The sequence below is a fragment of the Centroberyx gerrardi genome, chromosome 5, assembly GCF_048128805.1.
Source record: "Centroberyx gerrardi isolate f3 chromosome 5, fCenGer3.hap1.cur.20231027, whole genome shotgun sequence".
Classification (NCBI taxonomy): Eukaryota; Metazoa; Chordata; class Actinopteri; order Beryciformes; family Berycidae; genus Centroberyx; species Centroberyx gerrardi.
This window is the reverse complement of record NC_136001.1, coordinates 27,350,197-27,374,827: the sequence shown is the minus strand read 5'-3', so window position 1 is coordinate 27,374,827 and position 24,631 is coordinate 27,350,197. Positions and strand designations below refer to the sequence as shown.

At 43.7% G+C, this 24,631-nt stretch overlaps 1 protein-coding gene across 41 annotated transcripts in view; it reads left to right on the top strand.

Moving 5' to 3' along the window:
• The window catches only part of celf4 (CUGBP, Elav-like family member 4), a 68,157-nt gene that overhangs the window by 21,976 nt on the left and 21,550 nt on the right, over nt 1–24,631 (top strand). The gene's annotated exons all lie outside the window — the stretch shown is intronic.

Below are 24,631 nucleotides of genomic sequence, written 5' to 3'. Positions count from 1 at the left end.
GTCTCTGTATGTGTGTATGAGGGAGTACCAATGTGCATTTGCTTCAGTGCATACATGATGTTGTGATTGCATGTGTGTGTGTGTGTGTGTGTGTGAGGGAGTACAGAAGTGCATTTGCCTCAGTGCGTGCATGAGCGTGCATGCTGATCCTGAGTGTGTTCCTGATTTTGTGATTGCGTGCGTGCATATGTGTGGGCGTGCTTGCATCCGTGCTTGCGTTCATGGTTGCGTGTGTGTGTGTGTGTGTGTGTGTGTGTGCGTTAGGAAGTTTTGATGCGTCTCTGTCAGGCCTGGCTCGGTTTGCTCTGTTCGTTTTTAATGACGCCTCCAGGGAAGCTGACAGTCGCCGTGTTGAGCGCACAGCCTTTGATGTGAGTGATTATGACATCACAGACGTGCAGCCGAGAGGAGCGGAGGAGTGGGGATCCGTGCTCTCGCTTTTTTTTTTCCCACTTCCTACTGGCATATTATTCAGAAAGAAGGAGGGAGAGAGAGAGAGAGAGAGAGAGAGAGAAAGTGGGAGAGATTAAATATTTGGCCAAAACCAGAATGTGATTTTGCGTTCACACAGAATGTGCTGCCGATTGATGTTTTTGCTTTTGTTGCTATTGTTCGACACGGCGCAGAATATCTGAACGTAAGTCGGCCTGTTTTTTTAAGGACATCATCCATACATCTTTAAGGCAAGGTGTCTATTGGTGTCGTAGCCCAAATGACTCTGCATAGTAGTGCACCAACAGCAAATGAATTTAATCAGAGTCACTCGCAATCACCATTGTTTTAGAAGGAGATGCTAATTAGCAATGCCATCGTCAGTAGAGGACAGTCTCAGGTTTCCATTTGATCGATGGTGAGCGTTAAGTAAACAAAGGTAATTCCATAGGACAGACCTAGATGCTCAACAAACCCTGAAGCAGAGCACTCAGGGAGGGAGACAAGGAGACTGTCTTTTGTTGCTGGTGGAGGTGAAGCCAGCAAAACAGAACAAATGAGTTCATTAGAACCAGAACAGGGACTTGGCCCTGGGAAAGGCAGTGGGACGTTTTATGGCGCACTACTACACCCTCCTTCCTCCTGTCCTCTTTTCTGTCCTACCTTCTTCTTTGCCTCCCTCCTTCCTCTATCTACACCCCACCTCCCCACCTCCACTTACAGACCAACACAACCAAAACCCTGCAAACGAAATCCTTTTTTTCCCCCCCTTAAAGCCTCTTTCCACTTCGCTTCGCGTCCTGATGCGCTTTTTATCGTCAAAGTTGCTCCCCAACCCCGACGTTTAAAAAGTTTTCCGGGGTCTCTTTTTTTCTTTCGCAGCCAGGTGAGCCTAGAGAAGAGGGGATTTGGCTTCCTAGTGGAGATACCCTGTAAGCATGGCTGTAGGCTGTTAGTGTAGCACAGACAAAGAACTAAGGGCTGCCGTGTGTGTGTGTGTGTGTGTGTGTGTGTCACTGAGTGTATAGTGCCAGGAGAGACTTGGGTAAACAAGTGAGGAGGAAAAAACTGATGTTAAAGTGATACTGACATTAAACTGTTTATGATAGATCAGAAATTGTATTCATATCATACATGCCATTCAATCGCTGCAATACGCATTATGAAAATTAATCTGTGCTAACTTAATTGAATTAACTGTACTGACACAGATGAACAGACTTTAAAACCATTTTAGAAGCATCAGATTTCACAGTGCAGCGGTAACTGGTGTATTGGAGCAGCATCAAAAAACAGTGTCACTGCATTATTTGAGGGCACCGGTGCTAACAAGTACTTTTGAGTGATAAACCAGCACACTGCAAAGAAACCCCAGAAGTCTCCCTGGCTCGCACTCAACAAAAACGTGAACAGAGCAGTTAGTCAAGCCAAATGCAAGATATAGCCATTGAAATAGTTGTGTTTGCTTATTTAGAGTACACAGCTATTGAGGAGATAAATGGAGGGGGTTCGGGGGAGAGTGGCCTGTGACAGGTCTAAAATGGGGTGCGTCCCAAACGCTGGGCCCTGGCTGCCATATTTATGATCCCGCTCTCCAGTTTCAGACTCATACTACAGCAAGAGGCATTAAAAAGCCGCTATTGATTCTGGCAAAAGGCCTCACGAGTGGGAGGGTGTGTTTGTGTGCACGTGTGTGTGTACGTGCGTGCTGTGTGTGTGTTCATATATGTGTGTGTGTGTGTGTCAGAGGGTGGGGTTGCAGATCTAGAGCTAGTGCAGTGTGTACAAACCACAGGGTACAAATACCCACAAGCAAATCCTCCCTCACACATATAAATACTCACACACATAAAAAAATTGTTCTGGCATCCACTCAAACTCAATGTCAGATATACAGTATGGACTCCGGCACTAGCATATACCCCCACACAGTGCAAGAAAGGGGCATGCACTCCAGAATACTTACCATTGTGTTCCAACTCTGAAAATAATACATACACACACAAATGCACACGCACACAAATGTACAAAACGTAGCATTGATACTCCAAACTAAACCAACAACACGTGCATACAGCTCTCGCACGCCAACACCCCTCTCTTGCAACGGCAATACGACACTCCTCGTAAACACTTCCATTCAACAACGTGATACTCTGATACTCATACACACCGAAAGAGAGAGAGAGAGCGGGATAGAGAGAAAGAGAGAGAGAGAGAGGGACTGAGAGAGAGAGAGAAATACGGTGTCGATTGACTCACACTGTAATAGTGAGCCAGATGAGAAAATATAGAACACTGTGAATCAATGCGTCATTTCAGAGCGCTTTCACACACACACACACACACACACACACACACACGTACACGTACACACAGGCACACCTAATGGAGCACATATACACACACAAAATACACACACAAAAATGCACACTCTCACTCTCACAAACAGAGTTTTCAGCCCAGGGGCAAACAAACAACAGAAAAGACTGGAAAGCAAATGAATAGCAGAAGGAATGAGGAAGTGGTTGATGAAGGCAGGTTGGAGAGAGTGGGTGGAAGCAGAGAGTGGGAGGAGAGGTATAGGCGAGGTGCCTCCATACCAACTGATTTGTGTCTGTTTCTTTTTCCCCCCACCCTCTCTCAGTTGAGATAATGCCAGGGCAAGAAATCCATGGCATTGATTGGCTTCTGCGACCCAGTTTCATGGCAGCTTTTTCTCAATAAGTCGCCCTCGTTGGTCGATAACTGCCAGGCTCCCCAGGTGAAGCCGGTGGGGGTTGGGGGGGGGTTGGGGGGGGGCTGGGGGTTGGCGGTGCTCAGTTCTGATTAGTTTCCCCTAAGCGTGCACAAGTACAGTAGTTCACTCGTAGATTTAGATTAGTGGTGTGGTGTGAAGTAAGCATAGCTGCAAGTCCACATTAATAATGCTGCAGGCCCTGGGGCTACAGCATCCCGCTCCCTCTCCCCAAACTATCACCTCATCAACTATCCTAATCACCCTTGTCCAAAAGAAAACCATTTGCCACATAAAGTGCTCCGATTAATGAATCCACAATCATTGGCTGAATGCTGAATAGTTTACGATATGATACACAAGCAAGTTTCAGAATCACGCAGCCCAAAAAAGCACCGGCATGCAGCTTCAATAGGCATATATGCTTCACACAAACATACACACACACAGCTACACACAAACACGCACACACAGTAGATCTTCGTAAACCTAAATGAGTAAATAAGTTCAGTCTAACAAGTTTAATAAGTCTAACAATAAAATGAAATAGCAGCGGGCACTGCCAATAATCAGCGAAACAGTAAAAAAAACAACATCCAATGTCCAAACTACAGCATAACTTTTAATTGAGACAGGCTAGTAGGCAGCATGAATCATCTGGCAGGTCACAAGCATGCAATTTAAATTCAAAAGAGTCTGTTAATCAGTAAGTGGAATAACAAAAAAGTTCTGAAATTATTACTTATATGTTCATTAATTTTCAGCCTACAGAGGGCCTAAGTTTTGATGCCTCATGCGGTTTTGGTTAAAATCCTTTAAAAAGCAAAGTATGAATGTTGCCATAATTGTGACAAAGTGCATTAGAAGCCTGTGCACCATCTTGTGTCATATAAAGCCTGAACACTCCCATTATCATTGGGCTCTAGGCCTGATGTTACAACCTCCCATTGCCAAGTGGAGTTTGAGCAGATTGTGCAAATGAGAAAAACTCATATGTCTGGAGGCAGCCGTTCACTTTAGTCCAATAATCCAACTAATTTCAGAATATAAGTGGCACATGGCACCCACTGGGCCAATAGATTGATGACCCATATGTGAAATTACACACCTTTATAAAATCGTGCCATATTGCAACGCAGGCATTGTCGTAGCCCAAATCATGGCAGTTCTTGATGTTAATTTCATCTCATTTAGAACAGAGATTTTGCCATTGGCCAGAGACTTCCCAGTCTAACTGGCCATAACTAAGAATTCTGCAAAATGCTCCTCTATCACTCCCCATGGGGACACATAGCAAATTGTAATTGTGAGCTGCTCTGTGTAAAATGTGACGGAAGTAGAGTCTACAGTAACAGATGAATACTTTGCTGTATTAATGCTATTTATAATTTTAGATAACACTTATTCCCATCATTAAAGTAAATTCATTACAAATTGTGGTTGGCAGATATGATGGCGCCTCATCCAGCATTCTTAAAATGTGTGATATGCTCGTCTAAAAGAATGGATTGAACTGTCTGGACAATTCAAAACACCTCTAGTAAGTGCCATTATTGGGTGATCCAAATGTTTTTGTATCCTCTCTAAAAGCATGTCCTCACCCGAAATTTCGCAAGGGCTACTGCTCTTTTTAGCACCTCAATCCAATGCTGGCACTCAGTCTCAAGCTATTGTCACAGACTGAAATCAACTTGTCCTTTCCTTGAGTTTCTATTGATCCACAAAAGCATAGCCTTACGGTGGACCAATGAGTCTTCATCCTCAACAATCCACTCCGCTGTGCATTTACAATCGTTAAAGCCACAACTGGCACCTTATTTTGGAGTCTTTCATGCACTCACCAAAAAAACAAATGACAGGCAAAAAAAAACACACTTCCATTTGAGGAATATTGCACCCAGTCACCAGACACAAATTCATACTTGATTGGCTTTTGGGAGAACAGACCTTTTGAAAAAAAAAAAGCCTCTCTTTGATGTTCATATTGTTGTTTAGATGCTGGGAAACCAGCCGTCCAATTCTGGCATAGGGATCCTTTCATAACCTAAATGTCCTTATTGATATGAACACAGCAGTGGCTGTGACTGGAGCTGGGTGAGGACAGAGGCATGGGCTGGTGAGGCTGAAGCTATGCCTCGAAAAAATCTTTAATAGCATGCGAACCAATGTGGGTCTGGCTTCATCCCTGGGCGTATAGTTCCTAGATTTAACTAGCTCCCTAAGCTGGTGGCAGTAGTCATTCTGCCATTGTCATAGTTTTACCTCCTGCTGCTGCTGTATCGAGCTCGGCCCCAGCTGCTTTGAAATATCCTGTCAGTTCAGGGTTTATTCTGAATACAGTAGTTGCATCTCCTACTGCTATTTTTCCTTGTGGTTTTTATGTTGTTAAGCCCCATACACATACAGTATGCCTTTTCCATAATATTCCATAATAATAGTGATATTTTCAGTGTAGCCTGGTCAACTAATTTACTATGCACAATAAAAGTTGGAGGACAGACTAATAACAATATTAAAAGGCAACAAATCAGTCACACCTATAATTTATTATAGTTGCATTTAGATTTTTTGTTTTTTAGAATTTGATTACACATTTTTCCTTTCTTTCTGCCTCGGATTGGTGTTGACTACCAAATGGCCGAACTCCTCCCCCGCCCCCCTCATCTCTCCCTCTCAGCTGTCAGTGCAGCACAGGGTAGAGGCTTTGAAACACCACAGCAAAATTCCATTCAGTGATTTTTATTTTTCCCTCAGGCATTTCTGGGCCCCGTGCAGCGCTCGCCAGGGGGCTTGAAGCCAGCAACACTCACTTTTTCTTATTCTCATCTCTTTCTATTAGTCTGATTAAGTTCTTTCTATTAGTCTGAAGTTTCCAGTTTTACAAGTGAAGAGTTTCTTTTCCAAATGAGATACCAATCATTTGGAAAAAAAAAAAAAAAAAAAGACTTTCTGGCAAACTGAGTGCTAGCATGAAATTAACTCATTATGGAATATTATTTATTTTATTGGCTATGGTAAGCCCTTTTTTACAAATCAGTAACATTACAGATGATGTGATTACCTGTCCTTTTGATATAGGCCTACTGTATTTAAGCAGTGAACATCAGGTATCACTTGTTTTTCCAAAATGGATTTTTTTTTAACTTTAACATCAGTATTTCAAAACTGATGTTAAAGTTGAGGTGTGAAAAATTATGGTCAGGAAAAAGTTGCTTTCAAGTTGCAATACTGTGCCTTTGGTGAAGATAGTCAAGTGTTTTAAACTGCTACTTTTGGTGGTAAGATAGATTACAAATATAAATAATTTCACAACGAGTGCAGGAAAAAATCACAATACCCAGTGTGAACAAGGGCTTTTATAATGAGAACAAGTAAAAGAAAAATGATTGTGTCAGTTCAAAGCAAAGGGCAATTATCATGCAATGCTAGCATTGCTGTTTTTTCTGTCTTCTTTTATCATTACCCTGATGGCAAAAAGATATTCTAGAAATGTGTAACAGATTACAGAAGAACTAACAATGTGAAAACATACAGTGAATGATTGGAAGACAGCAACTCAACGAGGAGTAGCAGGTTAGGGGTAGAAACAGTAGCCATTGATTTGTTGCTGCCGTTGACAACAATAAGCTTAACATTTTTAAAACTAGGACCCAGTGGTAAGCCACACTGCAATATTAATGCAGTTTTTCCACTTCCAAAAATTCTTATAAAGCAGAAAATAACCCTACAATTTTTACAAAGGGGTTTTAGTGTTCTGTAATGTACTTAAATACCATTCTCATACTGAATGGTAATGTGCCAAGAAAAACCAAACCCCATTTCATTCTGTGACCTTCACCGTCTCACCTTCACTATAGGCCGTATGCTGCTGGAATATGTAATACTGCAATTTCAATTTCTTCGTTTGGCCATATCGCCTAATATGTTCTACAGAATGGGAAGCAGCGTTCTGAAATCTTATTCCAGACCTCGCTGCAGCAGCTGGCGAGCTGGTGGCCGGCAGATGTGATAATGACACAACGCAGCAGCCGAGGCGGGATAGCAGGCCACGACTCAGGCAGCTTTTAATAATTGATGGCGGCCGAGGCCCCGGATTGGCCAGTAATTGCATTACAGGTCACTTCTCAATAGCAATTTGTGAAAGTTGTGGTGATGTGTGCCGGGTGGCGATCAATAGGCACTGTCCAGGGATGCAGTCTCTCCCTCTCTCTCTTTCTCTCTCTCTCTCTCTCTCTCTCTCTCTCTCTCTCTATCTTTCTCTTTTTCTCTCTCTTTCTGTTTGTGTGAATGCAGGAAGACTGGCGGAAACATTTTGTTTCAATTTTCTGTGCAGCAACAACGCTGTAGGGATTCTTTCCCCCCAAAGATCAACATACCAGCCTCAATTTAATTTATCATACTAACAGACATTAGCCAAGTGTGTGCACGCGCTACTCACATTAAAATTACATAATAGTTTTTCACCACAATGGACAGGGAGTACTTTATTTTCCATAGTAGAAGAAATTCTTTTAGTTAGCCCTGTGCCTCCTCTGTCCCTGGCTGCACTCATTCTCATGGCAGTTATTTACTATTCCAGTGACGGACCCCCTCCCCAACCCCGTCCGACACACACACACACACACACACACACACTTCTCTCTAGCTTTTTTCTCTTGTTCTTTTCTCACTCACATTCTTGCTATCTCACCCTCTCTGACATACAAACTATCGCTGTGTCATCTTGCTGCATCTGGCCTTCATTCTTTTTCTCTCTCTGTCTCTCTCCCTCTCGCTCTCTCTCTCTCTGTCTTCCTCTCTCTCCTTCTCTGTTGCTCCCTCTCAGTCCCTCTGCTGTGGCATGGAGGAGAGTAGAGGAGAGAAGAGTGGAGGAGACAGTAGATTTTGCATGCTCTAAATACAGCCTCTACGTGTGTGGGGTGCTGTCATCAAAGGAGAGGAGGAAGAAAAGGGACAGGGGACGGTTCAGTTCTTTTGTGATAGTCTCTGTGTGTGTGTGTGTGTGTGTGTGTGTGTGTGAGTGTGTGTGTGCGGCTGTTTATATGCGCATGCATGCGTGTGTTAGCGAGTGTGCATTTATTCTATCAAACATCAAAGATGTTCCCTCATCCATCTCTCTCTCTCTCTCTCTCTCTCTCTCTCTCTCACACACACACACACACACTCTATCTCCCTCACTCTCTGTCTCTCTCTTGCTCTCTCTCTCTCTTTTGCTCTGTCACTCTCCCCATTCCTCTCTCCTTTTAGCATCATTTTGTCCGCATTGCCTTTTTTTATTTTGTTGTGCCCTGCCTTTGGTTCCCTGTCTGTTTTGGTGCGTCTCACCTCTCTTGCATGTGCTTGGCGGGGTGTGACAGCATTGAGAAGTCACCAAAGAGGTAAATGATGATAGGCCATCCATCATGCTTTATGGACTCTGTATGGTGCTGCTGTGGAGAGTGGCTGCACTGTGCAGTAACTCAGAACACTCTGTCCCTCCATATAACCTGGCAGGGGCTCTGCCGCTCGCCTCGCCTTGCCTCTGTTGGGCCAGTGTGTGTGTGTGTGTGTGTGTGTGAGTGTGTGTGTGTGTGCCCGCATGTATGTGAGAGAGAGTGCATGTGTGTGACTCACCCGAGCAAGTGTGTGAGTGTGTGTATGTGTGTGTGTCGGAGAGAGAGAGAGAGAGAGAGAGAAAGAAAGAGTGTTTGTCCACACTGCCAGACTGTGTTCAATGAGCCTTCATTATGCCCTGATATGCCACTGCTGGGAGCATCAACTCAGACCAGCAGACTTAACATGGTGTGTGTGTGTGTGTGTGTGTGTGTGTGTGTGTGTGTGTGTGTGTGTGTGTGTGTGTGTGTGTGTGTGCAAGAGAGAGAGAGAGAGAGGGTGGGGGGGAGTTTGTGTGTACGTGTGCATGTGGTGCGTTTGTGAAAACCTTCCCTGGAGGATTGTTTGTGCTACTGTATGTCTGTGCACTGCATTCATTTTTCACTTATATTTATGTAAGAGAGTGGTGCCATGTCTTTCTTAAAGTGCTCTAACGATATTTACACAGCCACATTTGTATCAGCTGGCTTTCAACCATCTACAATCTTTATACCCTTCTCTCTCTCTTGCAGTCCCTCTTGTAACCGTATTCTCTCTCTCTCTCTCTCTCTCTCTCTCTCTCCCTCTCTCTCTCTCTCTCTCTCAGTCTCTCTCTCTCATACCTCCCCCCTTTGGTGAGCCCTTTCACACTTCTCTTTTGTCACCTTTCCACATGGAAGAACAATCATTCTGACGGAGTTCACTCTCTCTCTCTCTGTCTCTCTCTATGTCTCTCTCTCCCCCTCTTTCTCCCTCCCTCTCTCTCTTTCTCTCCCTCTCCCCCTCTCTCTCTCTCTCTCTCTACCCCCATTCACCCCCACTCCTACACCTCCTCTCCTCTCTGCCACTGTCTTAGATCCAGAGGGAATCGCACTGTCTGAACCAAATGTGCCACAAACTTGTCAGATGATGTTTGTTTTCCCCCCTTCCCGTCCCTCTTTCTCAGTGCGTGTGTGTTTTTACTCTGTCTACATATTTGACAAAGTGCTATGACATGCACCGCACTCGCACATCAACAGAATGAGAATTCGCAGCAACATTATTGAAATGGGAATCTGCATAGGGAAGGGCCAGATTGAGTCACAAGGTTTGTGTGAAAAAGAGGTTTGGATGTTCAGACCGCTTGTTAGCATAGGCATTAGTGGATGTGTGTGATGCCATAAGCTAACAACCTTTCAGCAAAGGCTCCCTAGAAACAGTGAATAAAGTCTATTTTGCTGAAAACCAAAGGTGTTTAAGAAACTGAATGGCTGTGCCCCTTGCCACCAAATACTGTAATACTGGCAGCTCTGCAGAGAAACAAACATCCTACCCAAGAAAAGATCAAAATCTCTTTCAGTCACTCAAGCACATAGCCATTTCAGTCGTGACATTATTTTCCTGTTGTCAGTAAATTACTGGAAGAACGTTGACTACTCTTACGAGTGCTGTGAACTGGCTTGTAAAGACAGATGGGCTATTTCATTTTGCTTAGTGAAGTGTCATTGAGGCTGACTCCCAGGGTCCGGATTACTGGGATGTGATGGCAGTCAGAAGGGTTAGATCGGCCTTGTGAGTTAGCGGGGATGAAATGACCCCGTCTCACATTGAGCAGAATTGACTGATTGGGCTTGTCACTCTAACTGTCAAACCATCCAATACTGCTTTGTCATCAAGTCTGAAGCTGATACTTTTGACCCTTGACCAAGCTCTTTAGCACAATTCTGCCACAAGTTCATGTTCTTAGAGTTATCGCCCCTGTTTTCCCTGACTTTATTCATTCAGCTGATGTTTGATCAAAGGACACCGTACATTAAAGCTAAATGTTGGAGGTAAGGCAAGCATGGTCTTCTAAAAGCAGCACAACCAAGGGCTTTTATCTGGTAAAGTGTTACCGTCAGTATTGTCAGATAACTGATCAATGGTGGACAGGATGAAAGGATGGGAGGAGGAAGGGCAGGGGAACAGAAACTGGGCAAGAAGGGCAGGAAGAAGGGTAAGTCTGCTGGAGAGCATTGTAACTCACCTCTGGCAATCCCACAGTGTAAGCACACCTCAAAAACTCATCCCAAACTTTGGCAAGACGCGGCACCTGCACCAGCATCCTTTATGAATGTCACACCCTGTGAGAGGAAAATGATTACGTTGCAAAGGAGACAGGGGGGCGGAACAGGAGGGGGTGGGAGAGAGAGGGAGAAGAAAAATCACTTTGATGGATTATGCCCCTCGTGGGACAACCTTGTAACGTTTTTGGACAGGAAGCTAACTCGCCCAGATCCTCCGTTACAGTGATGATTCTCCCTTCTTTCTTCCCTCTCCTTTTGTCATCTCCGACACGCGCTGGCTGTGACAACTGCGCCGGCGCTGATACCTAATGATACCGCTTGCAGGAACTAATTACTACCAGTGATTAAGAGAGGAGACGTGGCTTCTACCACACATGCTGTCTTTGGGTGGGGGAGCTTTTTAATTGCCTTTGCCAAATAAATGATGGCCAAAGACGCATGAACCCGGGCTTCTTAATGGAGTCTTAGTGCGTGGTGGCAAAGAGCGAAGACTCGGGGGCGATTGGCACTCCCAGCACACAGATGGTGCCGCCTGTTCGCGACCGGCCGCCTGTTGTTGATCGGTGCGTTAAGGGCACCTGCGAAATTAAACAGACAAATGAATTCCCCACTGGCTGCAAAACAGAATATTAGCATTTTATGAAAGATGGCTAAGCTGAGGCATGCATTAACTGCTTTTTAGAGCTAAAGGGCAGAGCATTTTGAGGCAGTTAGTTGGTGATTTGGGCCTGTAAAGTTACTCAAGGAAGCCAAGATAAGACTGTAGTAGCAGTGTATTCTCAGCTGGGTGTTGGAGAGTTGGTGCTTATGCAGTTTGTTAGCCCTTAAGCGCATTTAGACCTAATTAACAATCATGTTCCACAGCAAGGTTGTCTTTGGAAAGGGTCCAGTCCAACCATTAATTCATTCGCAGATACTGTATCACATCTTTCTGAGCAGTGAAGGACTTAAAGCTCAACATCTTTCTTGCAGGTGTGCCAAGAAGTGGGCTAGGTATATTTTGTACTTTAATGGCTGCTGTGAATAGTTCTCTCTAATAACTGAAATATCTGCCTTTATTTACACACACACACACACACACACACACACACACACACATACACACACACACATACACTTGATAATCATCTTTTCTCCTCCATTAAAGTGATAATCCATGTGATTAGTTTATTTTGGAAACACCTTTGGTGACAAGCGGTCATTGCTGTTTTGCACTGCGCTTCCCAGCAATCACTTCGCAACAGTGTCACCAATACATTGACGTCACTGGACTGCTCCCACAGCTACAAATAAACAAGCATGAGCCATTCCACTGAGTCTAGTGAAGCAACTACAAATAACGTAACAACCGAATTTTAACTAGTGCCTAAGAACGACCACGTCTACAGAGATGGTAATATCTACACTATATGAATTCATAAAACTGTTTTGTAAAATGAAGTGATCTCTTTAGTTATATTATTACTGTATATCTATAATAGTTAATAGCCGCAAGCAAATACTCAACTGATAATAAGGTTATATTGACAAAAGACAGCGACTGCTTACAGCAACTTTACCACTAGACCGTCCAATCACACTCAATGTAGACTGCAGCTAATAAACAATAGCGGACCAGTCCAAAAGAAAAACAGTAGCATCTGCATCTCTCCTCAGTCCCTTCTCATCTTTTAGTGCTTTTCATCTTGGAAAGGCAATGCTGATGTTTCAATCTAGTTTTGGCATGGAGACCGTTTCTTTCCTTTTTAGCAGCTTGCCTTCCTCTGAGTGATTAATCTGTTTCTTTTTCCTTGGACTTTCTGTGAAGTTTGAGTTTCTGTAGGTGGCACTACTTTTCTTTGTCTGCTCAGTCATGGTGGATATCACTGCTCATACCCAGTTCTTCTTCTATTTATTCCAAACGAACCCCTGTTGCTGTTTCTGTAAACGTAAAACGCATCACTTCCTGTGTGCCAGGAGGAGGATTTTTCCCAGGAAACCGCTACCCACTCCTGGGTGTTTACAACAGCAAACGCAAATGCCTTCATGAACTGGCTATAGGTTAAATCACTATTGTGTTTTATCAATCAGGGATAGAGAGCAGCAAAACTTACATTTACATATGAAAATGTCACAGATTATTACTTTGACTCCCTCATGGTAAAAAAACAGCCATTTTTGTATGAAAGTGCAGCAGACGCCTCACTAACTGCTGTGCGTCTGAGCACCCTGTTACCCTTGGGATGGTGTATTTAACCTTCCGAATGAGCTACACTGAGGGAGGATAGGTAACATAGATCATTCACAAATGTATTTACTTTATGGCTCTCCCTGCTTGAAGGTGCCTGGTAAGCAAATGGGCAAACAGAAGTGATGAAGGGGCACCAACTGTTTTCTTAATCAACTATCCTCGTCCTCATCTTAACTTTCCCTATAATCAATCACAGGCTGGGCGCATCTGAGCGTTACACTCCTTCAGGCTGCTTCAGGTTTTGTTGTTCTAGTCTGAACTAGCTTTGGAGTTGCTGGCAGATCTTTGATAGACAAATGGTTTTGTTGTGATCTGTGTGCAGGCAGCAGTAATAGTAAATCAATAACTCAACACTGAGTTATAGTTGGAGATATGTGCATACAGTGGATGGTGTGAACACAGTATGATCCTGGTGTGTTTACTGGATGAGTGCTGAGTCAACAATAATGACACAGCAGTTCCCTCTCCCCTTTCTTGCTCTTGCTCTTCCTCTCTCGCTCCCTCTCTGGGATTTCTCTATTATTTTTCTTCTCTTGATCTCGTTACATCATGACTTAAGGGCTGTTTTCATTAAAGTTTAAAAGTACAACGCACTCCAAAGTCACTTGTGGTGAATAACACAGACCCTGTTATTCTGTCCCGGGCTGCTCCCTGCATCGGCATTCCGCGCTTCTCTCTCTCCACCTCCCCTCCCTCGTTCCTTCCCGTCTTTCTATCTTTCTGTCCCATGCTGAGGTCCTGGAACTGTGCTTTTCTTTCATTTGCTCTGCCTCTCTCCCACCAATGAGGCAGACCACTGAGAATATCTGCCAACACGCGTAGCAGCAGGCAAGCTGTGGTACTTTCAACAGAGCCCAGATGTTGAGACTGGTAGTTGACTCTTGATGACAATGTTCCTGTTCTTTAATTAAACTTTGGGAAAGTTGTTTTCATCTCCCTCTGCGTAGGCTGCGCTGACAGCGTCTTGCACTTCTTATGCATTGGAGTGTTTGTTTTGGCTCTTTGATTGTTTCTTTGTTTTTTCTACCTTGGTTCTTAGCAAAGAATCATTTTACCCCCCATCTGACAGAACTTGACTCATCAACCGTGGTTGGTTTTAGAAGCTGAACTTACATAACATGGCCCGGGGAGTAAGGTGGAAAAAAATGCTGATAAACAAATCTCATAAAAGGCAGCCGGAGAGCGTATCTGGTTATGTGCGGTCACCAGCGGTGAAATAGCTGGGTGTGACAATTTCATGCATTTCCCCTCGCCTTTTTTTCCTGCGTTGCTCAAGCTGAGTCTTTTAAGTCTATCTGTCACATTCTTTGGGAAGTATAACATTATGTCAGTTTTCTGTCGTGAGGAGAAGCTGTACACTACTTATGTGACTTTTTAATATTTCTAAAATTATTTTATAAAAACATAAAACTGTCCAGTTCAGGACTCTGCTTTTCTTCGACTACATAACTGTCACAGGGATGTCTCAATAAGCATTAACAACTGCCTGGCAACTGATATTCACCCTAATTAAATTCAGAGATTTTATTTTTTTTTTACAATTTGTCTTCCAACTTTCTTAAACCTTCTCAAACAGTGCTGTCCAATTATGTGGCATCAACCGTCAGCGCTTGGACCAGGATAGAGACATATCTAGTTATTAGTCGTTGAATGTCATCTTTGGGCAACACAAAATGTGTTGTGCTGATGAATTATTGATGATATGATCCTGGAGATAACAGTTGCGCTCTAATTGCATGTCATCATTACCAGGTTGAAACCAGTCCCCATGTCCCCTTAATGCGATTACACATTCATAATTGTGCCGTTATTAGCCTAGTTTATTATTCACAACAGTAAATCCCACTAATTGGCATTGGTCTACAGTATGTCGGTGGCCATACTCAGGCATAATTTAAGGTATGTGTTAGCTACGCATGTTTAATTTTTTACATGTGAATATATGGCTGCAGCCCAGCTCTTTGCTGAGGTGGATGATGCCCTGCTGAATACTTAAACATGTTGTCTCTTAAATAATACAGAGGAGTGGATGAAATGGGTTTTGGACTGTGAAAGTACTGTAACAACCCAAATTTTGGTGCTCATATGTTCAAACATTTTGGTCCCAGAGAGCTATGTATTTGCGTAATGCAGATAGAAAAGTGATTTTTTTTTGCTCACTTGGTGTAGTGAAGTGAGGGAGCAGATATATTGTTACTTATTTCCAGGCGCCGTTTCCTACTTTGGTTTCTCTGGAGCTGCTACTCCACAGTCTCATGGGTGCTTCTTTGCTATTATTTTCATATATTATAGTAATCCCATCTCCCTCTCTCTTCCCTAGTCTTTAATTCCTTTTTGTCTCCATCACACTGACTTCACTCTTTTTTTTTTTTCCACTGGCTTTCCTCATCCTCAGCTCTCTTACCTCGCTCCGAACCCCCTCCAGCTCCTCCCTCTATCTCTCTCTCTCTCTCTCTCTGGCTCACCAACCACCCACCCTTCCACCCTCCTCACCATATCTCCCCACCTTTCCCCTTCCCCTCCACCGCCCCCTCTCTCTCACACTCCATCACCAGCTTCTTATCTGCCTCTCTCTCTGCATCACCCTCGCTCTTTCCTTCTCCCTTGCTCTCACTCTCTCTCTCTCTCTCTCTCTTTGCCAACATGAACTCACTTTCTCTCTCTCCATCTCCCTCTCTCCCTCTCTCTCTCTCACTCTCTCTCCCTCTCTCTCACCCTCCTCCACTCTCTGTGTGGTTCTCTCTCTGCGTCCCTCTGAGGCATGTTTAATTAAGCGTAGGGCTGTGTGTCAGAGAGAGAGAGAGAGAGAGGGAGAGAGAGAAAGAGAGGGGGAGAGAGCTAATGCTATCTGGAGCACCAGGCTAGACGAGGCAGGGTCTCCTCCTCCTCCTCTCCTCCTCCTCTCCTCCTACTTCTCCTCCTCCTCCTCCCCCTCTCCCTTTGGCCTGGGCCAACCGTAATTACCCTGCTCATTAGCAGAGAGAAGAGGAAGGAGGGAGGGGGGGGAGGAGGGGAGACGACAGGGGAGCGAGGGAGGACAGGAGGAGAGAGAACCAAAGGAGCAAGGGAGGGCAGGTGGGAAGGGTGGAGGAGAAGGTGTAGACGGGAGCAAAGAACACCTAGGGTTGCCCTTTAGGGCCGTGTGTGTGTGTGTGTGTGTGTGTGTGTGTGTGTGTGTGTGTGTGTGTGTGTGTGTGTGTGTGTGGAGGGAAAGGAAAGAAGAGAGGGAGAAGAGGGAGGCAGTCAGACTGGAGTATTGTCAATGAAGTGCCCATTAGAGACTGACAAGGCAGAGGATGTAGAAGGCGGGGGCTTTTTAGAGTATTTAGAAGCCTGATTGGATGGAGCACTTGGGCAGAAGCAACCACCGGCCCCAGAGAAAAAGTTATCATTTGCATTTCCCATTGGCTAAGTGCGTTATAGGGTAGGATGGCTACTGGCCTTCCCAGCTCCCCACAAAGAAAGCATGTCCAAAGCCAGGGCCCTTTCAGCTTCAATGTTGCTCAACTTTCTTTGAAGAATTTTGGAATCTAAGCTATGGCTGGACTCCTTTAAAGTGGCTTTCAAAATGGGGAGAGGTAGAGTGAGGATAAACCACTCAAAAGTGTCTTTACAAAGGAAGTTGTACAGGAAAGTAGAAGGGCCCTGATAAAATATTAAAAAGTGATAGAGTGCTACCTTTTCATGTACCTTGCCAAGGTCTACATGTGTTAGAGAGCGCGGTCCTGGCTGGTGTCAGGTGTGTTGATGCATACACCTTACATGCTTACCCTCTTATTTGTCCAGGCAAGGATCCAAGCGAGCAGGTTCATCTGGCCCACATGTTGAGAGCTCTTTGGCTGTTTGGCCTCCTGTGTGCACATTGGCTTTGTCTGTCTTTGTTTGTCTTGTGCCATATAAAGGATTACAGAATTACCCTTTTCTTTATTTTTTTGGTAAAATTAAAAAAATACTAGCGAATATTATTCTTGAGGAATGTTGTTTTAACGTGTCTTCAGATAAGAGAGTTCAAAAATTCCCCTTGGTCAGGTCTTTTGACTTTGTGTGCTCTTTGATTTATTTCCATTTGTCATTGAAGGACGATGACAGAAAAAGGAATGTCAAATTAAAAATATTATGTCAAAATGTGTTCAAAGTAAGCTGAGCATAGCTCAGCTGAGCGTAAGTCTTAGAGTGCGCCTCTCTTTATCTGGGAAAAAGAACACAGTTCCTCTTTTCTCCTCTGCCTCCTTTTCTCCCTCTATTTCTCACTTATTACCATGCATGTATCTCATGTCACCCCTAGCTCTCTGTGCACCTTTCCTCTTTGCTATCTTTCCCCTGGGTGCTTTCCTCCTGTTTCCCTTTCTGTCCCTTGGCTTTACCCTCTGCAGTCTTCCCACTGCGGGAGCCATGATTAAAGTTTTCTGGTTAGAATGAGCCTCATAATAACGGCAAGTGAAATAATATTCAGTCCTCGTCATTCCTCAATCCTCAAAAGAGGCAACAAAGAGTTCATTCCATTCTTCTGGGGTTGTGTGAGGTTTTTCACTCCTACAAGCTACAGTTTTTGTTCAAAATGGTTTACCTCAAGTTAGCTCCACTTAACAGTTGTATTCGAGGGACTTTGGTAGCTGACATAAACATTCAGTTGATTAGATTTAAGAAACACTATTACAATTAATAATTAAGAACACTGAACAACTCTCTACTAAAACTAGAAACCAGAGCACCAAGACTCTATTCTGTGGTACTGTGCTGTTGTAAAGCCCAGAGTTGCTCCATTGATCATGAATGAGAAGCTGAATTGGAGTTTTTACACCTAAAAGAGCTTTATTTCATAGAAGTTCTAATTGTATTGAGCCAGAAAACTAATCCATACACAAGGAAATTAACTTTTCCCTCTCATTTCCGGCAGTAAGAACAAATAGTGAATCTTCATTAATTCAGCCTGAACTGTCCTATTTACAAGTAGCAACAAAATAAGAAGTGTTTATCCAAAGACTTCAAAAATTTAGATTTTTCACATGCACATGTTCCTTGTCTTCATTCTACATTTTTTAATGACCCATTTACCCTTCTAACTCAACACAAAGTTTACTGATAGTCAAACTTTTCCAGAATGGTTGCTGCAGCATGCCGGTGCTTCTCTCCACATATTGAGCCCCATCGATGAGTTTGTCCTGTGTTGGCAAATGAAGTGCAACTAGATATTGCTGAATGAATGTGTTTTTTGAATAGCTTGTGTAGGTAGTTGTTTTTGTCCCCTCTGCACTTCAATAGTCCAATATAATCAATACATAGTGTTAATATTCTCTCTGTGTCACTGTTCACTTTACGTGTGTTTTCATATTGTCCAATATGTTGCTGTCACATTCATTGAGGAAGCATTTATGATCAGTGTTGGGTGGTAAAGCATTACTTGGTAACATGTTAACACTTAATACTTTTCCTAGCAACTCTGGGCAAGTAATGTAATAAATTACTATTTCAGTTATAATAGTAATAATTATAATTATTGTAATAATTATAGTCATTAATATTATTTAAGTTACAAACCAAAAAATAGATGAGAAATGGCAGAAAAGTTGACTTTTTCCAGGAGGAAGTATTCCCTCTACTTTCATTTTATGGAGTGAAAGGATGACAAGAACATTAAATCTCTTGAACCACCTGCAAAGTTCAGAGATGATGCAATCGACAGTTTTGGATGTGCAACGGAAAAGTAATATAGAGTAAAAGTACTAAAGAGTAGTGTAAGAAATTACTGCTCTTAGGGAGTAATAAGTAATGTTGTTACGAGTAATAAGTCTTCATACTGCACTAACTGGTAAGACTGTGTAGTAAAGCAGGAATGTACAGAGCCACATATGTGAAATATATACTGTTTAATAAATTACTATGTCCCACAACTGTATTATACTTAATAAGATTATACCTGTACTTGTATCACAGAGCTCTGTGCTATTAACTTTTCCTCTCCACGTTGCATTTAGTAAGGGCAAAGTGGGCGTCCCTTAGCGAAGACATGCCAGTGTTGCAGCGTTTTCAGCCATTGTGATTTTAATTAGAGAAATTTGGCCGCTGTCGACATCATCAGGTCCTCTAATTTGTAAGCTAAGCGAGTTGGCTGGGGTTGATGTGCCGACGTGCCAAGCCTCAATCAGACAGACTCCTTAACCCCTCAGAGGAGGCAGACACTGTATTTGACTCAGCAAAGCACTCCGCAGGCCCTGCTGCAAAGTGTATGAAACTACAAAGATCCCAAATAGTGCCATGATGGCATATAGAGCTGGGTCTTAATAATAATGATGAAGTCATTAAGTTTTTGTTAATGATACACATAGGTCTAGACGCGCTGTAATTGCTGATCATGAGTACAGGTGTTGTGGAGGATGAAATTTCAGCCTGGTCTTAAATGCAAAGATGTGCTCCGTGCATGAAAAGTGAGAGAAATACGTTTCCCACCATGAAAGCATTATGTGGAGGAGACATGACTAGAAATAGCTGTAGTTTGACATTGAAATGTGAAGAGCGGTGGAAAGTGAGGGTGTGGAGGTCGGGGTGGTTGATGGTTGTAAACATTCGCCTTAAACTTTGGCGACCCAGTTTCAATTCACAACTCATGTCAAGAAGTTTTCATTTTTAGCGAAAGTTATTTAACCATGACCAAAACCTTTTCACAAACCAATTTGCGTTATTGTCACATAATCTTTTCATGTTGGAGGAAAATAATCTTCACATTATTCGTGTCCACAACAGATAATTTGCGCTTCAGAGTTTGTGCTCATTCCACAAAATTTATAATGAAAAAGATATAATGACTGTTCTTGCTATGCGGCCTATAATAGTCATACATGTAACCACTTTCAGCTCTGTTTGCTCACTCCACATGGCAGGGGGTCAGTCAGCCCCGCAGGGGGCCGTAGCGCTTCGTGCCTCGGTGTGCCATCTCAGGCGAGTGGCAGGCTTTCACCACGCCGACCACCTCTACTATATTAGATTAGACTCTGGCCCTCCCCGGGTTTGTAATTGCATTTGCCTGTTGCTGTGTATTTAAGAATAGAATGGCCTCGGTCCCTGCGGCCCTCTCCTACCTGATTTCCCAGCTGCCTCAGGGGGGAGCAGACCAGTGCCAGCCCCAGGATAACAAGTCGTCATGACAACCAGGAGGCAAGTGGTGAGGGGAGCATGGAAAGGCTTAGCCTGCCTCTCTCTCTCTCTCTCTGTCTGACTTTGCACTTTCTGTCCTGGTGGATTTCTTCTTTCTCATTCGCTGATTCTTTCTGTCGGTGAGGCAATTCACTTTGGTTCATTTCTTTGCATGCCTTGTACTTGTTCTAAGAGGGACAGAACAGCAGCAAATGTTCCTTTGTGCCGGGTCTCCCTGGGAGGGGGAAATGAAGGGCTGTAGAATGGGGACTCGTATTTCATCCTCTTCATAATTTATGGAGAGACTAGGTTGAGGAAGGGACAGTGTGCTAACATGGGGGATGCTTGTATGAGTCATAAGCAACTGGAGGGGGTACAAATCGATGGTGACACATGTTTCTATCAGCAACACAGCGGGAGCAGGGATGCCGTGCATTTGATGCCGTGTTCCCATTTTAAGCATTCGCAGATAAGCTTTCATTAAGTGTCATTAGGTTTCAGTGGTACTTTGTGGCAGTGTTTAGCGGTTTGTCAAGGCCTGTTTGAGGCTACCAATGCCAGTCAGCTGTGCTTGTTAGAGTTTCCTACTAGCATGCAACTGCAGCATACTAACACAGTGTGTCTTAGCGGATCTTGAAAAGCCGTGCTGCGCATGCCTCCTTGTTGAACTCGACCTCTTCTAGTCTGTCCTGCTGTGCCTGCTTTAGTGAGACAGCAAGCTTTGTATCACATGGGACAGTGACATTCTTTTGAACTGGGAGCTGTGCCGGCCGGCGGTAGTATATCATAAAGCGCAACCTGTCTGCTAATCACAAATTACAGCCAGCCTCTCCTCTAGCCCTGATCCAGCTCTCTCCACAGGGAAGCCAGGGCCAAGGAGAAGAATACTAGCTCCTGCCAAGTCCCCACCAGTCCCCACTACAAGGTGCTTATAAATCGGCATCCTCGCAGATAGGTCAAGGTTTTGATTTGGTCGTGACCTGAGTTCATAAATCTGGATGATGTAGGGGCCTTGGTTAAAAGGCTGCTGGATCAACTCTCAGATGGGACACCCCTCCCTCCCTTTCTTTTTTTGTCTCTTTCTCTCCTCCTCTCTCTCTCTCTCCCCTTCCATCTCTCCCAACCTCATGTCCCTTTCTCAGTCCCTGCTGCAGTCTCAAGTCCCCGGAGCCTCCATAACAGGCAGAGAGAGAGAGAGAGATGGCGAGGGGGTGAAACAGGCAATCGATAAATCAATATGTTTTGCGCCACTAAGCTAGGGTAAGCTCACTCTCACACAGCTGCGCGTGCACCTATACACACACACTTGCCCTCCCAGCAAATTTCTTTCAATACACACACAGACGCTCACACACACACACACAAACACACACACACACACATGCACACTCACACACACACACACAACGGCCCAGGACAGAATGTCCCTTGCCAAAAGACATTTTGTTGTTTTAGGGACTTTCTTTTTTTCTCATTCTATTTCCTGTTTTGGATCATTAAGCCATTGATTTTTGTTTCAGCGGGTAAGTGGTGGTGGGGACCCCCTGGGAGCCGGCTGAAAACCCCAACAGAGTGGCCCCAGCAGGAGTTTCTCTAGTTGTGACAGGCCGCTCCCAAGGGCCAGCGGGCCCTCTTAACTCCGCAGGGGAGAAACTATCGTCTGGAATCAGTCATTCTGCCTCAGCAGTCCCAGGCACTTCCACATAATAGTATGCAGTTGGATACCTATAGATTTGGTCTGGCTAAATCCCCTTGCATTCGGGGGAAGTACAAACCTGTGCATTTACTTATAGATTTGGATTCTGGTCAGGGCAGAAATTCTTTTCCACTCCTGCTCAGAAGTGTACAATTGGTCAGTTCCCTTCATGGATTTTAAAGGATGTAAAAACTTGGCTGGAGCATCTGCTTTCCTATCTCTATGTCCAATATTTTTAGGTCCGTGGGGGCGGTGAGGGTAGAGGAGAGAGCTGGAAAGATACAGTGAGATACAGTAGCAACCCAGGCAGACCAAGACTCGGTTGGCCAACGGCCAGCAAGATATTACAGTCAGATATATAGTAACACAGATGGATGCACTCAGCCTAAAGAGGCTGACATATTGGCCAGCGCTGTCATAAGAATGACATAATACCTATCCTGACAGGTAATGAAAATAAAGACTGCTCCACCGCAGAGTTGCATAAGCGCTTTAACTTTAGCTCATACGACGTAAAACATTACCCCTGACATATGGGATATCCCAAGGGAAGTTTTCAGAGTGGTTGGATGTTGAGGGTGGAGGCCTCACGATTGGAATTGGTTCCCTAACACGGTGCAGATGCAACTCCTGATTCCAACACTCAGGACCAAGGCATCCAATGTGCTCTACTATATATGGAGATATACTGTACATTTTCTGCATTTCATTAAAATGCATCTCAGTGATCCACATGGAATCAATATGCTGTTTCCCTCACAAAATGCAGGCATACATCTCCAGCATGACAACTACATGTGCTTTTTTTTTTTCCCTTTCAAAATTGTCACATTAGCATACAGCAAGCGGTCACTGGTCCTCTCAGTGCTGTAAGCTACCAGCAATTGTTGTCCTTCAGCAAATACAAAAATCATGAAACACAGATGAGTAGACAACAAGAGAGACATCTAGTTTGTATAGAGTTTGTATATCCACATAACACACAGCAACTTTGCTAGTACTGCTCAGTATCAGCCTTCTCCAAAACAACTAAAGAAGCCAGGTCCAGATTCTTTAGAGTTCCAAAAAGGACAAAAATGACCATAAAATGACCCCAAACAGCTCGTGCAGCATAATCCAAGTGTTCTGATGCACTGTGGGTCCAAAAGTCCAATATTCACCTCATTACCTCCTAGATTTTCCCCACTCACAGAGCTCTGGTCGCTCCACAGCGATCTGGTAGAAGAGTCTTGCTGCTTTCATGTGCTCCTGAGTTTTACAGTCGATGGACCCTGAAACAAAAGTCGCTTTCTTAGTGACTATTTTAGAAACCAAGTGGTACAGAGCTACTTTGTGCTGCAACGGCAGAATGAAGAGGAGAATATTCCCATCAGTTTTGTTGTTGATATTTTAATTCATTCATTTTAATTCAATTCAAGTTCATTGGCTAAAAGTTGATCTATATTTGTGACGCCTAAAAGTTAAACAAAGAGTGAGAATGTCACACCTTGGTATCTTGGGTATCATGTAAAATTAGATTTTCCCATTTGTATTTACCACTTTATTGGGTCGTTCAAGCACGCTCTACCCGTAATTGCAATATTTCCAACAGCATCTGAAGGCAGCATCTGCTTGCTACTGCTGTGATTGTTGGTGCGGTGAAGAACAAGTGCGGAAAATCTAGGAGATAATGAGGTAAATATTGGACTTTTGGACCCACATTGCAATCATTTGGCTTCAGAGCAGCAGAGATTATGCTGTTTTAAGTAATTTTATAGCCATTTTTCGCCCTTTTTGAAACTGTACAGAATCAGTTCCCTCTCACTTTAGTTATTTTTGAGAAGGCTGATACGGAGCAGCACTAATGGGTGAACTATTCCTTTAAGCTCAATATGGATAAAATCCAAATTAATTTGAGTCATTTAATGCCAGATGTAAAGGGGTCTGTTTCACAAGATGAGATAAATATGAAAAACCGACCTGTTTTGGCACCATTCCTGCAATGTACATTAAAGCACAGGACTGGAATTATCACCAGGGGAGCAGGGCATGTGGCATGTGAGCAGCAGCTCTGCCCAAAAACACAACCCTCCTGTCTTTGCAGTGGGGGATGGTTAACGCTGTTGAGAAATCTTGAGACATACTGATATTGTAAAGCTTTGTGGTTTCACATCTAGTCATGAATCATTCCAGGACAAAATAACTGGCTGGTCTGGACAAAAGACTGTAGAAAACAATGGATGAAGTGATCACATCTTTCTACAGATGTTGAAATTTTTGAAGCCAGAGTTTTCACAGTAGAGTAAAAGGGTGGAGCAGGTGGAGAAAATCCGGAAAAGCCAGCCCATATTGCCGTATATACATAAAGCACATCCATGTATAGCCCAGGGCCGCCAATGATAGGATTATGCAGACACGCCCTCTTACATGCACTGAAATATCTTCCTAATGGCACAATTCCATAAAAATCACCAGCTTCTAGACCTTAGAAGAAATCTAAGGTCTAGAAGCTATAGATTTCTATATAGAAGATCGGCCTTGGTCTCATTGAATTGCACTGACGTGGTTGGAGTTTCAAGTTGCCAGTAGAGAGCAATTGAGGAACCCAGTACTTCAAAAGCCAAGGTCATTTTTGATCCCATGGTCTGGTTGCACAAAGGTGGATTTTTCTCACAAAGGTTATATTGAGTTCATACCCAACACATCCTATAGTACCTTTAATGGAAAAGTAAGAAAAATAACATCAAGATAAAACCACACTGTGGCCAACAAGTCATCCTGCCTTTCCTGCCTTTTTCATCTCCATTCCC